Source organism: Herpailurus yagouaroundi, unplaced genomic scaffold, assembly GCF_014898765.1.
Source record: "Herpailurus yagouaroundi ecotype Mexico unplaced genomic scaffold, PumYag 203, whole genome shotgun sequence".
Taxonomy (NCBI): Eukaryota; Metazoa; Chordata; class Mammalia; order Carnivora; family Felidae; genus Herpailurus; species Herpailurus yagouaroundi.
Window position 1 is genome coordinate 32253350 of NW_024412434.1, and position 5030 is coordinate 32258379.

The following is a 5030-nucleotide window of genomic DNA, read 5'->3' on the forward strand; positions in this document are numbered from 1 at the left end:
ACTGCCTGGAAAGAGAGGGAAATGCTACCCCAGAGCTGGGGGCACCTCCGAGCCCGAAAACCCCACTGAGCGTGTGTCAGGGGAGAAAACAAAGTGAGGAAGGGTGAATCCAGCTGGGGAGGTGAGGTTCGCAACTTGGCTAGAGACGCGTGTCGAATTTGTAATCATAATGCCATCAGCAGGATCTGGCCGTGGTTTCATTCAACTTGCAGTCTCTGAGCACGATTCAACAACTGGTCAACATACTAAGAGAAGCGGTCACTAACTAGCTGGCTTGTCGTTGGGTAAACTTTGCTTCTCTGAACTTGGCCTCCCTCTGCGTGCATTGGCTCACAGATAGTTACAGGTCACGTGGTCTGGCACATCTCCATTGCTGCTTTCCACCAAAAGTTCATCATTTGAGGAACGATCGCATGTGGTAGGTTTGGGTGGCAGCTTTCATTCTACCATTTTCAAGTGCACTTGCAAGTTTTTCATACTGTAATGTTTTGGCATAGGTAGCACGGAACAACTCCGTGAAATGAGGTCTTTTATCTGAGGAGCCAAGCGCAAGACGACAGGGAGGCAGGGGCTGTTTGCGCTGCCCTACAGAGTGAAGCCGCACAAACACAAGTTTGGAGAAGCAGCTCTGTGTCAACCTGCCAGCAGCCATGCCCAGTGGGGGAAGCTCGGTGGGTGGGGGGGGGGTAGGGGGGAGATGGGACGGATGTCACAGGACTGCTGTTGGAGCAGGATGATGCTGACAACTGGAAAAGTCACTAATAACCAGATGGAAAGACAAAGCTAGGGAAGGGCGTAGAGGGGTCACCTGCCGGTCTCAGCGGCTGACGGGGGAACAGGGTTTATGTCACATGGAGGATGAGGTCAAGACCAGCGGGAAGACACTCACCTACAGCCATCTGTCCTTCCGTGAAAAGGCAAATGGGCTGTGAAGAAGCATCAGAGAGCACCATGACTTCACGTTCTCAGAAACCACTTGACTTAGATTCATCTCAAACACTTCTGATTCACCTGACGCAAGGCAGTAAAGCCGAAAGACATCTGGAAGCGGTGTGATGCGACAGTGTGTCCCCCCGGGTGCGAGGGTTGGGGGGGATGGGGGACAGAGCCCTGTGGGTGAGGCAGCTGTAGACCAGGAGACAGGCTCCGGAAGGAGCTTCTCCTGCAGCTCACTGGGGCCAGAGCCGGTTCTATCTGGGAGTATTTGTGATATGTGCTATGTCCGAATTCTGCAATTTGCCTTCCAGAAACGTTTAGGTCACTTCTTGACCAGAAACTGAAAGGACACTCTCCACAAAGAATGGATCACGGTATGCCCGCACCTGAAATTCTGCACTGTCGGAAGCTGATGAGGAGTTTCCAGCCAACCCTAGTTCATGCCGGCAGGGCCGTGGATACGCCTGGAAGCCTCCAGAACAAAGGTGGTAAACAAATCGTGCGTTAAAGGGTCACTGTTAGGAAGCACGTGGAAAAGCTCAGAAGGTGTTTTTGGCGATAGAAAGAGTGGGTTTTCGTCCCTGCCCAGAACTATACACACGAGGCTGATCCCTGAAGCAGCAGGTCTCCTAAGGGGCCTGGCGTGAAATGCCAGCCTGATAATTGTCACCATGAGTCACTGGGTTCACGGTATCTTTCAGGTCCAGTTGGCAAATGTGCTTGGGAGGAACGATCTTTGATTGAGGTACACAAATTAGCATTTCTTCTCCTTCTACAGAAGGAGGGAGACAGCTCTGACACACGAAACAAGTGGAAGAATGTGTTGAAAAGAGGGATGACTCTTTGTCTTCAAATACACAGATTTTTTTTCCTGGCTTTTCGAGACCCCGGGGATGAATGTGCAAGAGGTACTCACATCAACAATGGTTTTGCATGAATTGTACTTGTATTTAAAATACGATCACCTTTAAAACTAAGTGGGGGGAGTCAGCCTACAAATAACACATAGCTCAGCGGTGCTCTGGGCAGAAGTTGGGCACATCCAAGCGTGAGAATATAATCTGTCTTTCTTGCATTTCTGCAGAGCGGAACGGCCTCTGACTGTTCAGACCCCTTCTGAAGACTGCTTCTCTACCTTCCTTCACAAAGAGTTTTGGCAGGTTTGAGTTTCTGGCTGAGTGGTTCTGCTACTGTGCTTCCCATTCAGGATTTTCTATCAAGTTCTACTGTCTTGCTCATCAGAACCAGGATACTCTATGAGACTTGTATTTGTCACTTCACGTTTTAGAAGTTCAGAAAGGGTAGCAGGTGAATAAATCTTTTTCTAAAGGAAAAGAATATTAGATTTGGGGGGGGTCTCATCACTGATAAAAGCATGGAGGACCAAGTTTCTCTTTTTTTTTTTTTTTGGGTTAAAAATCGATTTTTCATGCCATTTACCTAAAATACCATATAGGGTTATGGGATGACAAAGCATCTGTCAAAGCGCAGCACTTATGTAAATAATAGGAGGAAATCTGGGAGTGAGAGGTGTCTGCTTGGAGTTTCGTTGGAACGTCTGGCTCTTGTACTGGGCGCCCGGCTTCATGCCCCTGGCTTCGTTTCACTTGAGCCACATCCATCTGACAGCCTCTCCTGGCCCCTCACGCTGCTGAGAAATAAAATTCCATTTCACATTCACAGCGTCCATCACTCCATCAAGTAAAGCAAATACCATGGCCTTTGTAAGAACTTAACGCACAGACTTTTATGGACCTGGGTCACATCATGTTTCCTACAACCTCCCGTCAGGGACCTGGTCTCCAGTGATTAGGCTGTGACACGTATTTAATCCTGCCCCCGGCACCAGCGACACACAGGAGAGACTCAGTATTTCAGCTTCCTCAAGGAGAACACAAACACAAGAACAACAAGGGAAACCATTTAAATTATTTAGAAGAAAGGTACTTCAGGGCTTTAAAACTACTAGTCACAGAACTGTATTACTGTTAAAGAATAATGAACATTTAAGACTTCGTATAAAGCCACGGTAATCGAGACAGGGTGGTATTTATGAAAGGACAAACATAATACTGGAACAGAATAGACCCTCATAAATACAGGTGACTAGTCTTTGACAAAAAAGCAAAGGCAATACATCAGAGCACAGTCTTTTCCACAAAGGGCACAGGAACAACTGGGTGTCCACATGCAAAGAAATGAGTCTAGACCCGGACCTTCCAGGCTTCACGAGAATTAACTCAAGATGGATGGCAGACCCAAACGTAAAATGCAAACTTTAAAACTCCTGGAATGTAGAAGGAAGTCCAGGGGACCTCAGCTTGGATGATGACATTTTAGATCCAACACCAAAGGTGCAATCCATGAGAGAGAATGGACAGGCTGGACATCATTAAAATGAAAACCTTCTGTTGTGCCAAAGACACGGTCGAGAGAATGAGACAAGACACAGACTAGGAGAAAACACTTGCACAAGACACGTCTGGTAAAGGACTACCATCCAAATACAGACACACACACACACACACACACACACAGACTTACAACTCAACTGTGAGAACACAAACAACCAGATTAACAAATGGGCCAAAGACCTAAAGGGCACCCCACCAAAGATGGCATTCACGTGGCAAGTAAGCACATGAAAAGACGCTCTCCGTCACATGCCGTCGGGGAAATGCAAAATAAAATGATATCACCACACACGTATGACGACGTCCCAAGTCTGGGAAACTAAAACCACCACGTGCTGATGAGGACGTGAAGCAACGAGGAGCCGGTGGGAACACAAGATGGCACAGCACCTGGGAACAGTTTGGTGGTTTCTCGCGAGACATACTCTTGGCATACGGTCTGGCAATCACTCCCCTTAGTGTGCACGAAAGGAGCTCTGCACTGATGTGCACACAAACACCTGCACGGGGATTTTACGGCAGCTTTACTCATAACTGCCAAAATTTGGATGCAACCGAGAGGTCTTTCAGTAGGTGATGGATAAGTGAACTGTGGTCCATCCAATGATTATTCAAAAAGAAATGAGCTCTCAAGCCAAGACATGGAGGAAGCTTAAATACTTATTACTAAGTGAAAGAGTCCAATCTGAAAAGGCTCCATACTGTAGGATTCCTACCACAGGACATCCTGGGAAAGACAACTTTGGAGACAATAAAAAGTCAAAAGATCAGTGACTATCAGGCGCCGGGATGAGACTCTCAAGGCAGCGACACTGCTGTGTGTGATCTTGTAACAATGGAAACTGTCATTATACACTTGTCCAAACCCATAGAATGTACAGCAGGCGTGAGCTCTAATGTCAACTATGGACTTTGGGTGATAATGACGTGACATTGTAGGTTCATGGATTGTAACAAATGTATCATCAGGTGGGGGACGTTGACCAGGGGTGCTGGGGTTATATGGGAAATATTTGTATCTGCCTCTCAATTTTGCTGTGAACCTAAAACTGCTCTAAAAATTGTTTATTATTTTCTAATTGCAACCACTTAAGGTCCTGGTCTAGACTTTCACTGGACAATGGATCTCCATCCCACATAGATGCTCTCTCTCTTGAACAGAGGTTTACAACCTGGAGACTATGGTTTTCACTTCCAGGTGAGGCTGACATGATGAATCAGATTTTGGAAACTCACCTCACAGAACGGGACAGAAACCGGAGATACACCAGGAACTGGCAGAACTTATCTTTGAAAAATCATGCCTTTCAGGTTTTCATCACCGGTCAGACTACATCAGGCCTGCTACTGGGGAAAGGATCAGCGGACACTGTCCTGAGTTTTTCCAAAGCACTTTTGCTGGAGTTTCAGAGCAGTGCAGATGTATGCCTCTGGGGTCCTTCCTCAGATCCTGCTTCAATCAGCCGAAACGCCGTGGCGATGAGACACAAGGTTTACTACCTCGGACACGGTATGTGTTGGTATGTAAAACAGTGAGCTATGGATTTTCTGACCTTACAATTACTGTCCTGTGATGGCATTGAGAATAACAGTGCAGAGGGTGAAGGCTTAGCGGGTGTGTGAGTGCGCGGCTCTTCGCAAATTAGAAGAATAAGAATTTTTATAGAAGTTGTGACTATG

At 46.9% G+C, this 5030-nt stretch overlaps 1 long non-coding RNA gene across 1 annotated transcript; it reads right to left on the reverse strand.

Moving 5' to 3' along the window:
- Window positions 1-1863: 1863 nt before the first annotated feature.
- LOC121014896 (uncharacterized) lies at window positions 1864-3356 on the reverse strand. Its single transcript, XR_005783488.1, has 2 exons — window positions 2692-3356; window positions 1864-2587 (listed from the first exon to the last, which is right to left on the reverse strand). It is a non-coding gene; the product is annotated as an uncharacterized LOC121014896 (long non-coding RNA).
- Between the last annotated feature and the right edge of the window lie 1674 nt (window positions 3357-5030).